The sequence below is a fragment of the Vipera ursinii genome (assembly GCF_947247035.1).
Source record: "Vipera ursinii genome assembly, chromosome: 10".
NCBI lineage: Eukaryota > Metazoa > Chordata > Lepidosauria > Squamata > Viperidae > Vipera > Vipera ursinii.
Window position 1 is genome coordinate 6,753,102 of NC_139520.1, and position 12,246 is coordinate 6,765,347.

Consider the following 12,246-nt stretch of genomic DNA (forward strand, 5'->3'; position numbering starts at 1 on the left):
TAAGCGAGAGTTTTGCCCCATTGTACAACTCTTCTCTTAAGTGAATCACTGCAGTTGTTAAGCTAGTAACACTTAATCTGGCTTCCCCATTGACGTTGCTGGTCAGAAGGTCACAAAAAGCAATCCCAGGACATTGCGGCACATTGCGACCGTCATAAAGATGACTTGGTTGCCAAGCATCTTGACTTTTGATCACGTGACCACAGGGGAAACGCTGTAACGGTTGTGTGAAAACCGGTCATAAGTCATTTTTTTCGGTCCCGATGTGACGTCGAACGGTCACCAGATGAACTGTTGTAAGTCAAGGGCTACCTGTATCACATCAGGAGCGCACATCCGTGTCTTTAAAAATCAGTACGATTGCGTTACATCTTTCCCGACGTATTTAGTTATTTCACCTTCAATTGTGTTTTAGAGTTTCTACACTGTAGGAATTGACAAACTGTTTTGCTGGGGCTCCGGGTGTGTCTGCACGCTCTTGCTTTTGTAGCTTGCAATATGTGTGTTTTTGCTAGCCCAACGAGAATTTGAACCCACAGATAGTACCTCCGTGTTCTTCCAACCTCATTGCTGTCGTGATAATGAGTTGGGTGTCTTTTTCTGTGAAAGGGCTTTTTCAGCTTCAGATTTTAGTGCTGATGAAGGGGCCATGCCAATTGACGTCTTAATTTTGTGAATTATTTAGTAGTAATAACACTTAGGTGACTGATAGAATAAGAGGAAATACAGCCGAGATGTCTCCCATTGGATCTTGTAATTGATTCTGGGGCCTGGGGTGGGCGATTCCCGTCATGTTTGGAAAAGAGAGTAATGCCTTGTTAGATTGGATTAGGGACTCATTGCCTTCTCGACAGAGAGCCTTCTGGGGGAGTCGCAAGGAAGATGGGGATCGTCCTCTGTGGAGGTCTTCTCTGTAAGCAGAAGGATGGGTTTCTCTGAGAAGTTCTTCAGGGATTTTGTAACCATGCGTAGCATCATAAAATGGCTGCTGCAGCAGACACAATTATTTCGTTTATCAGAAGACCAGATTGGTTTTCACTCTGTCTCCTCGGTGCCCTTTTAGATGTTCCCTCTTCCACCCCTCCCAGCTTAGCTCTGACTTTTTTTTTTCTTTCCCCCAGCTGGAAATGCTTACAAAAAGCTGGAGCGAAACCGCTCATCCTTTTTTTAAAAAAACATTTCTTAAGGACATGGACTTGGTAAAGAGTGACATTACAGCTGATCTTTCAGTTATGAGTGCAACAGAGCCCCAAATTTCCACTGCTCAGCAAGACAGTGGTTAAGTAATCATAATCATAATAGTAAAGTTGGAAAGGACCTTGGAGGTCATCTAGTCCAACCCTCTGCTCAGGCAGGAAACCCTAGACCAGGGGTCGGCAACCTCGGCTCTTTTATGACTCGTGGACTTCAACTCCCAGAATTCCTGAGCCAGCTATGCTGGCTCAGGAATTCTGGGAGTTGAAGTCCACGAGTCATAAAAGAGCCGAGGTTGCCGACCCCTGCCCTAGACCATTTCAGACAAATGGCTGTCCAGTCTCTTCTTAAAAACTTCCAGTGTTGGAGCATTTACTGGTTTTGGAGGCAGGTTGTTCCACTGGTTAATTGTTCTAACTGTCAGGAAGTTTCTCCTTAGTTCTATAGGGTTTCCTGCCTGAGCAGGGGGTTGGACTAGATGACCTCCAAGGTTCCTTCCAACTTATTATTATTATTATAATTCAGTTAGTATTGATGAAAAATTACCTGCCAGGTAAGTCTACACAAAGCAACAGACTTGCCAGACTCCCTTCCATATTCCTGGAAGGGACCTTGGAGGTCATCTAGTCCAACCCCCCTGCTCAGCCAGGAAACGCTATACCATTTCAGACAAATGGCTGGCCAGTCTCTTCTTAACAACTTCCAGTGTTGGAGCATTTACTGGTTCTGGTGGCAGGTTGTTCCACTGGTTAATTGTTCTAACTGTCAGGAAGTTTCTCCTTAGTTCTAGGTTGCTTCTCTCCTTGACTAGTTTCCATCCGTTGCTTCTTGTCCTGCTTTCAGGTGCTTTGGAGAATAGCTTGACTCCCTCTTCTTTGGGGCAGCCCCTGAGATACTGGAACAGTGCTATCATGTCACCCCTAGTCCTTCTCTTCATTAAACTAGACATACCCAATTCCAGCAGCCGTTCCTTATATGTTTTAGCCTCCAGTCCCCTAATCATCTTTGAATGACATGAATGAACCTTTATTATCAAAGTACAACATATGTACAGTGAGATGGGCTGGGCCTCGCTTCGTGGCCCCCCTCCTCCCACAACTCACATTGACGACAAACCCACCATCTTGTTACACCATGGGAGCTAATTGCACAACACACCGGCCTTGCAAGTCAATCATACATAGAGTTATTTCCCGTTCAGGAGCCTGACAGTCCATGGATGGAAGCTGTTCTTCAGCCTGTTGGTACGGCTGTCTATGAGTGAGTTGTGCCTCATTTTACAACCTTTTTGATACAGTTGTTTAAGTGAATCACTGCAGTTGTTAAGTTAGTAACAGGGTTGTGAAGCGAGTCTGGCTTCTCCATTGATTGCTTGTCAGTTACAATGGCATCGAAAAAGGTTGATTTAAGACTTTGTTTTCTCATTTAATGGCTGTTGCAGCATCCACGTGGTCAAAATTCAGACCCTTGGGCAAATGACTGATATTTGTGACATTTGCAATGTCCTGGGGTCATTTTGCTCTCCTCTGACAAGCAAAATGAACGGGGAAGCGAGATTCACTTAACAACCGTGTCACTAACCCAACCACTGCAGGGATCCACTTATAACAACTCTGGCAAGATAGATTGTAAAATGGGGCAAAAATTCCCTTAACAACTGGAAATTTGCGGCTCTATTGTCATAAATTGCGGGACTGCCTGAATTTTGTATAGCATACCTCTCCTTTTTTTTTTAATTCTTTAGATTCTCATAATGTAGTAGAGAACCCAGGATAATGCAAGTAGAACCTACATTTTCTCCAGAGATATTCCAGTCTTTGGATGCTTTGAATTTTGTTTTGAAGCCTTCTTAAACAAAAACAGAAAAGGGAGGAAAAAGCATATAGCCGAAGCAAGTTTTTCATATTTCAGATTTTAAGCTTGTAGCTTGCTCCTCCTCCTGATGCTTCTGGATCTCTAGTGTTAACGAAGAAGAATGCAGTAATGATTAATGAAGAAAAATACTGCAGTTGTTGGCTGCATATTATCTCTTAGCCTTCCCACAGTAATTGGTTTTTTGCTTGCTTTGGGTTTCATGCACCGGCTAAGGGAGTACATTAAGTATTTTTGTTGTGTGCATTATATCTGAGATCCATTTTGCTCTGCTGGATTGGTACAAGATGTTTGATAGCAGCTAGCAGCCAGCTAGGCTGAAAGACGTTTCCAGTGCTGATTGCCCTAGGGCAGCTTCGTATGTTCCCCGGTGATAGAACTGATTTTGCTATTACTAGGACGCTTAGCCCAACTACCGGATGAAATCTAGAGACACTCCGGAACGGTGGAATTTGTGGTGTAAACCATTTGGATTGGGTGATCGATTCGGAGTGAAACACTGAAATACAGCTCTGCTTTGGGAAGCTGGTTTGCTTCTTCGCTTCCGCTACCATTGTAAGGAGTTGAGAAACTTTTATTTCAAGGTCCAAACCCAAACAAAAGACGTTAAACTTGATTCATGTTTTGTAGAAACAAGGTAGCTTTAAAGTGTAGCTTCTGAAGATTGGACTGTTTGAGCAAACCGTAATTTAGGCCTTGGATGCCGTGTTAAACTGTGGCTGATCTAAGGTGGAAGCAAAAGGTTGAAATGGATGTTCTGCTTCCATGTAGATCCTTCCTAATTCAGCATTCCTATAGGAGATGACCAGTCTGAGTCCTAGGGAGGGGTCAAACGTGTCATGAGTCCCTTCACGCCCGCAAGAGATTCAAGTCCAGCCCACCGTGAATTCCTTACCTACTGCCAAATTGCTTTGACCATGAGTAGTTCAGATTCCTATAGATAGCTTAATATTTCAATATATCTTTATGCCCCTTTGAACTGCCTGGATCTCCTGATATCCCTGGAGTTTGACATTAATCTGGACGACTCTCCACCAAAAATTTTCAAGGACTCCGGAATACCCAAGACATAATTTCAGATCCCAGAGCTGCAGCAATAGTGGACAGATCTCCATTCAATCAACAGATGAGATGCCAAGATGGAGGGAAGAGTGACGCAGGAGATGACTGGGCTGAGCCTGAAGGAGGGGTCAAATGCACCATCAGTCATGAGTCCCTTCGCGCCCCCAAAGACATCCCAATCCAGCCCACTTTGAATTTCGTATGTGCCGCCAAATTCCTTTGACTGTTAGTAGTTCAGATTCTTGTAGAGAGCTTTGTTGTTGTTGTTGTTAGCTGTGAAGTTGTGTCCAACCCATCGCGACCCCATGGACAACGTTCCTCCAGGCCTTCCTGTCCTCTACCATCTTCTGGAGTCCATTTAGGCTCACGCCTACTGCTTCAGTGACTCCATCCAGCCACCTCATTCTCTGTCGTCCCCTTCTTCTCTTGCCCTCAATCTTTCCCAGCATTAGGCTCTTCTCCAGTGAGTCCTTCCTTCTCATTAGGGTGGTAGAGAGTTTAAGCTTGCAATAAATTTTTATGCCCATTTGAACGGCCTGGACCGCCTGATTTCCCTGATACATGACCATTCCTTTTGGAAGACTGAGTGAGAGCCATAACCTTGAAGAAGACCTCACCTGATGAGATTCTAGGAAACTGCCTTGGAATGAACTTCTAGAAGGCTTCTAATTCATCCTCAGTTCCAGCAAGCATTGACATTGATGGCCTACACCAGGGGTAGGCAACCTTGGCTCTTTTATGACTCGTGGACTTCAACTCCCAGAATTCCTGAGCCAGCCTGCCTCAGCTTGGAAACCTCAGCATGGCTGGCTCAGGAATTCTGGGAGTTGAAGTCCACGAGTCATAAAGGAGCCGAGGTTGTCTACCCCTGGCCCACACTTAAGAGACCCAGGTTATAATCCTTCCTCAAACTGGGTGAATTGGGTCACTCATTCTTTCTCAGATCTAATCACCATCAGACAAAATGGCTAAAAAGTGAAAATCCTTGTCCTGCTTTTCTGTAAGAATTAGGTGAGCGTAGTGCAAAAGAAGAACTTGCAGCCTAGCAAGGCGAACGCTAAGAATGACAATCTCCAGTGACAGAATACGTCAGAGTTTGGAAAAGTCTGGAGGATGTCTTTTGAGAATAATGCGCTTCTCCTAAACACTTACACCTAAAGTGGGCTTCTTTAGCGTTGCCTTTAAAAACCTGCAGTTGAAGTTGCGTATCTCAAAGTTGTTTTTTCAAAAGGCAACTGGGCTGTTTTTTTCCTTGAGGAAACAGAAAACAAGAACAACATTTCGCTTCTCATCCAAGAAGCTTCACAACTGATAAAGCTAGGACCCAAGAAGACTTAGCTTTCACATGCTAATATCTTTTCTTTCAATGTTAACTTGATTATGTACTGTTATCTCAGCTAAATGTGGGGCATTAATCTGTACTGGAAACCCTTCTCACTTAATCTTCCTAGAATTTGCAATGATGCATCCCATAAATGTGACTGTAGCTTTAATAACAAGAACAAAGATGTTTTCTGGAGCTGCCAAAGTGCTACGGCCAATCAGCAATTTTTTCTACTTTGAAGTCTTATTGCTAAAAAGATGACAGTTCTTAGCGGCATTATGTAAAATCGGATACACTGATCTACACATTTGGGGGTTATTTCTCTGTAATTAAATTTGCAAGGAAACCACTCTCTTATTCAGCTGCTTAGAAAGAATCTCTGAACTACAGAACTCTGAAGTATTATTTTAAACATGCCTTCTACAGTATTTATCCTCATTCAGTAGAAAGACTGCTTCGGGGGGCGGGGGGGGGGGAAACAACCCTAGGTTTCAAACAAAATGGTGAGCAGATTCATGCCTTGTTCTTAGATATGTTTTATTAAATAAATTATTGCCTGGAGTCACCCAAGCTGTTCAGCCAGAAAAAGAAACTTGGTTTACAAAGCCTGGTTGGGTTCATATGTGGTCCCAGTCCACAAGCAAGCAAACCATCCCTTGCTTTGGAGTCAACTGTGCATCATCGTTTCAAGCAACGGAGAGAGAGAGAAGTGATCGGTGGGTATCTGGTTATATCAGAGATGGCTGGATACCTGCAAAAGTGAATCTGGTTGAATCTGGTAGATTCCCTCAGCTGGCTGAGGAATTCTGAGAGCTGAAGTCCACGAGTCTTAAAGTTGCCAAGTTTGGAGACCTCTGCCTTAGAGGGCCCACAATACATTATTGATTGTGGTAGGTAAGACTTTACTCTCAGATTCCTTGCAATCAGCAGAGCCCAGTGCACATATTCAGGAAACATGCTGGAAGCCTGATCCCTCCGACTTCAGTTCCCCTCCATCTGCTGATTGTTTAAGGATCCCTGATTTGTTCTTCTCTTAAAAAGGAGAAAACTGAGCAATACATTTCAGCAAGCTGGCCCGTTCCTGGTAAGGCAAAATTATTGTTTTCTGGCTTTTCTGGTTTTCAAAGCAGATCTCCACTTTCACTGTACTGCAATGCATTTTACTCTCTGGCTATCTTTTGCTCACCTTAAAAGCAAAAGAGCACGGCCATTTTTTTCCCCACCAGAGAATTTGGATTGCCTGGTGATTTACTCTGGGAGATTTTTTCCCCCCAATCTGAAAAATGTGATCTTTGAACTATGGTGCTGGAGAAGACTCCTGCGAATCCCTTGGACTGCAAGGCGATCAAACCAGTCAGTCCTAGAGGAGATCAACCCTGACTGCTCTTTAGAAGGCCAGATCCTGAAGCTGAAACTCAAACACTTTGGCCACCTAAGGAGAAGGAAGGACTCACTGGAAAAGAGCCTCATGCTGGGAAAGGTTGAGGGCAAGAGAAGGGGACGACAGAGAATGAGGTGGCTGGATGGAGTCACTGAAGCAGGAGGCGTGAGCTTAAAGGGACTCCAGAAGAGGGTAGAGGACAGGAAGGCCTGGAGGAACGTTGTCCATAGGGTTGCGATGGGTCGGACATGACTTCGCAACTAACAACAACAATGTGGTACCGCCTTCAAAACTTAAAGCAGCTTGTTCAAGAGAGCTCATGCCCTTATTTAGACTTGAAAATGCTATCAAATTCCATGTCTACCTTTAACATTGATTTAAATGGCTTTTCTTGGCGAGCTTCACTATGAAAAGTTTCAATCTGAATTATTTGTGAATAGATTCCCTCGTAATTATTGAAGATGGTGACCTTCTGGTCCTTTTGATGATTTTACCTTTTTTGGGGGAAAAAAGATTGTTCAAGCATCATTTCTCTTTCTGGACAAAGAGATTCTTCTGGAAAAAGTGTTCCATACTTTTTCCCTTTTGGGGAAAAAAAAATAGCCTGAATTTTTAAACATTTCCTATACTGATAATCGCAGATGATGAAAGAAAGCGTTTCTGCTTCTTTTGCTTTAGGTTCTTTTGGAAGTCAGCATGTATGGATGGGATCTTCGATAAACATGTACAGTAATTTGATGAAATCGGAGAGATGAAGGAATCAATAGATACAATCTGAAAGTACGGTTCACTCTCGTGTTATTCCTTTGCCGAAATTTTCTGATGGGGTTGTTTGGCCAGCCTTGTAATTTTGCAGTCTCGATGGTTCAAATAATTGCTCCTCGTTGACTTTTGGATTATCCAAGTGATAAATTAATTTTTTCTTGCTCCTAACGCTCTTGAGACAGACTCATTCCATTTTGGCCAAGCAGGTGGGTGTGTTTACGAAGGCATCCACCAGCTCTGATTTAAATTCTGTTCTCGTTTTGTCCCTTGCTGACCAAGGCGATGTTTGGACATGCCAGCTGATGAAACTGTGGCATCCAACAGGGCTGTTGTCTTACTCGTAAAGGCTAATGATTTTTATTGGGTGGCTGAACATACATGCTCGCCTTGTTTGGAAGAAAAGCAGCAAAGCCATGATAGAAAGCCAGGCCATATTTTGTAGCCATAGCCTCGCACATGTCTAGGGCGATTCTCAGTCATCCAGGTCGTAGTTATCCCAAAGGTGCTTTTTCCAAAAGGCAACTGGAGAAGAGGAGGAGGAGGAGGAGGAAGAAGAAGAAGAAGAAGAAGAAGAAGAAGAAGAAGAAGAAGAAGAGGAAGAAGAGGAAGAAGAGGAAGAAGAAGAAGAGGAAGAAGAGGAAGAAGAAGAAGAAGAAGATGATGATGATTCTCATCCAAGAAGCTCCATCAGTTGCGACTGATCAGTAGTGACAAGTGATGAAGCTTCTTGGATGAGAAGCGAAATTTCTTCTTCTCCCTCAAAGAAAAAAACAACAGTCCAGTTGCCTTTTGAAGAAGCTCCTTCAAGACACAGCCTCATGCCTAGGAATGTTTGCACAGGTCTTCCTCAACTTTACAACCACAGTTGAGCCCCAGAATTCTGTTGCCGAGTGAGACATTTGTTAAGTGAATTTTGCCTCATTGGATGAGCTTTCTTGCCACAGTTGCTAAGGTGGTTCAGTGCATCTGGCTTTCCCATTGATTTTGCTTGTCAGAAGGTTGCAAAAGGGGATCCCTTGAGCCCGGGTACACAGTGACCGTCATAACTATGAGTCAGTTGCCAAGCTTCTGGATTTTGATCACATGACCCCGGGGACGCTGCAGTGGTCGTAAGTGTGGAAAACGCCCATAGTTCACTTTTCCCAGTGCTGTTGTAATTTTGAATGGTCACTAAATGATCAGCTGCAGGTCGAGGACTACCTGTATGCCTCTGCCGTGCTGCTCTTCACCTTTTTCTGGAAAAAACAAAAACACAAAAAAAACCCGAAACTCATTCTTCATTTCACTTTTTTCAATTTGGCATCCTCGAGGTACGTTGGACTACAACGTCTGTCTGTCTTGCCTGCCTGGATGTGATTGGAGTTATAGGAATTGTAGTCTAGCGGTTCTTTTCTTTTTTTTTTATTAAAGAGTTTTACAAAAACAAAATTTTACAATATATCCCCAAATCCCTCCCACCCCAAACCCACCCACTTTCCCCCCCCCCACTTCCCAGAGCTAAATACAGGATTATAGTTACAATAATCATATTCTAAATAAAAATTATGCATAATATACAATTAACCAAATTCATAATACGCTTTAACTCTCTTTTAACATAACTACCAACAACGTACCAATAGCAATATCCCACTAAAATCTACTCATAAGCTAAATGATACTTTTTAGTCCCATATTTGTTTTGAATATAATTTATCCATCTCCTCCAAACTGAAATATATCTTTCCTGTGAATGATCCTTCAGATAAGCAGAAATCTTAGACATTTCTGCAAGATTCGAAACTTTAAACACCCATTCTTCTACAGTCCAGCAGTTCTGAAGGGGCCTGGACTAGGGATCTCACGATCCCAGTTGGAACCTGAATTTCCACTGCTTAAACAAGGGGGTTGCGCCTACCTTTTTATGCCACTGTTGTCAGCCAAACCACTGCAGCTGTTAAGTGAATCACACGGTCATTAAGCGAGGGCAGCTTCTCCCTATTGATTTAGCTTGTCGGAAGCCAGCTGGGAAGTTTGCAAATTGGGACTGCGGTGACCCCCTCCAATACACGCCCATTGCCGAGCATTCAAATTTTGATCATGTGACCACGGGGAAGCTGCAGCGGTCGTAAGTGTGAAAAACAGTCATTTAATCACTTTTTTTCCAGTGCCGTTGCAACTTTAAACGGTCATTAAATCGATGACTGTAAGTCGAGTATATTTATATTTATATTCTGTCATCTTGCCATTGAAAGCATGGACAAGTCTACAGGTAGGCCTAGGTACTTGTTTTTTTTGCAGTTTTTCACAGTAATTTTTATTTTGGATGCCAAGAAGTTTAAACACTTAACGGCATTCCCGTCTTTTTTCCTTTGCCTGTTCAGATAATCTGATAACTCTCATCATGTCTACTAGGAGATCATCTCCGCATTCACATAGTGGTTTGGTTTGGCCAGAACAGTGTTTCGTTTCGTTTTTTGGGTTGGTTTTCCCCCCCCCCTCACCAGGGTTCGGTTTTTTTAAAAGCAGAGCCAGTCTGACAGCTTTTTGAAATGCAAGCTAGGCATAAGACTCCGCCTTTGTCCAAAAAGCAGACTTTTGCACACTGATGTACTTCATTCGCATTTTATGTCATGTTCTTGGCTGAGAAGACAACCAGTTTTCAGAGTGAGATGTCTCAAGTTTCTTCACCTTGAAACTTTATCTGTTTTATGAAAGAGCTTCTGTTTGTTCTCCAGCCAGACAGGTTAAAGAGTAGTTACTTCTCTGCTTCTGAATATTTTGACTGGATGAAGCCATTTTAGTTCTTGATACCTTTGCTCCAAGGCTGTTACCTATGAAAAAGTCCATGACTTTTTTTGTTGTTGCTATATTTCTAATTTATACATTTTAAGATGGAATTTGTCTGGATTCATTTTAACTGTTCTTCATTAGTGTATTACAGAGAGACCTGGTTTCACAATCATTAATTCAGTGACCATTTGAAGCTACAGTGGTGCTGAAAAATGAAACTTACGACCCGGTCTTCCCAGTTATGACTGTCACAGTGTCCTGCAAAGCACCCTTATTAAAATTTGGGTGCTTGACAACCATCTCAGATTTATGATAGTCATAGTGCCCTACATCCACCTGATCACCATTTGTGACTTTGGCTGCTATGTTCCTACAAGCAAAGTCATTGGAGAAGCCAGTGGGAAGTTACAAATTGCAGTCATGTGACATAGTGTTTAACAACCTGCAGTGGTTCACTTAAAGACGGCAGCCAGAAAGATCGTACCGTTGGTCCTGTGACGCGTTTAATGAATGGGCCACTTAATGACAGACCTGCTGGTCCCTCTTGCAATCTGCAAGTAACAACTATATATTGTAAAAGAATATAAGCTTGCAGTCTGTGAGACCTGAGGAAGTTAAAGAGTGTTCTATGTGATTAATAACAAAAAAAAGTTAGTAACACAGAGAGCCAAAAGCAGCACGCTTGCATTTACGCTGAATTGCATCAGATACGATGTATACGTCAGATGCATGAACTATAATTTATCTGAATTTATACGTTAAGATGTAATTAGTGAAAATGGGAAATGAAAGCTTTTAGTCTCCTTGTTTTTCTTCTGGAAGGATACAGAGGAGCCAAGAAACTTGAGTCATGATCATACAATTTAATATGACTTCTAATCTAGACCTCCTTACCTACTGAGTGACATTTATGGAGAATTAAAAAAGCCAACCAAGAATATACTATATATTGTTTCAGAAACTCAATACCAGCTATATTAGTTCATGGGGAAAAACAGAAAGCATCTAAAACCATAGCTTCTAATATGACACATTTATCAGGATGAAATGATAGCCAGGGCGATCTGCATGGCACTACTATAATGAATGGAAATAGAGCTTTTACCCAAAATAGCCAGCTGTCTTATTTTAGACAAAGGAAGAACTGCATCTCTCGCGCTGAATCTAGAAGCATCCTTTTGATTGTAGAAGATCTGATTCAGTTGTCGGCATCTGCAGAGAAAGACCGTGAAGAATTTCTGCTTGAAACTTTGCACTTTTATTATCGGTATGGATAGATCAATGATCTGATAATGGGTGAGGCCATTTTGCTCATTCCTGAACAGACTGTATAAGGTAGCGCAGCCGTTCGCTGCCATGGCAGCAGAATGAATGGGCTGTTGTGTATAAGCTTGTAAGCCGCCCTGAGTCTTCATAGAAGGGCGGGATATAAATGGAATTAAAATAAATAAAATAAAATTTGTGTACAGCAGTACTGAGTGCTGCTAGAATCCAGTTAGTACAGGATAGCCTGGGATAAAACCTGCGAAGATGTTTCGGTTTTTCAAAAACAGATTCACTTAACAACCGTGTTACTAACTTGTCAACTGCAGTGATTCACTTAACAACTGTGGCAAGAAAGGTCGGAAAATGGCCCATTCTTCCCGACACCCTTGTCCTCTGAACACTTAGGCGTCTGTCCCATAACTAGCATCTTTTCATCTCTCTCTTATTAATCATATAGTTGTATTTCTCGTTGTGTTCATTTTCTGTGTTTATTTTATTGCTCTGTTAAACAGGGGTCTTCAAACCTGGCCCTTTTATGACTTGTGGACTTCAGCTCCCAGAATTCCTCAGCCAGGCACGTGTGCCTGGCTGAGGAATTCTGGGAGCTGAA

General features: G+C 42.5%; 1 protein-coding gene across 1 annotated transcript in view; it reads left to right on the top strand.

Annotated features, from left to right (window-relative positions):
* The window catches only part of NUP93 (nucleoporin 93), a 115,177-nt gene that overhangs the window by 18,550 nt on the left and 84,381 nt on the right, over nt 1-12,246 (top strand). The gene's annotated exons all lie outside the window — the stretch shown is intronic.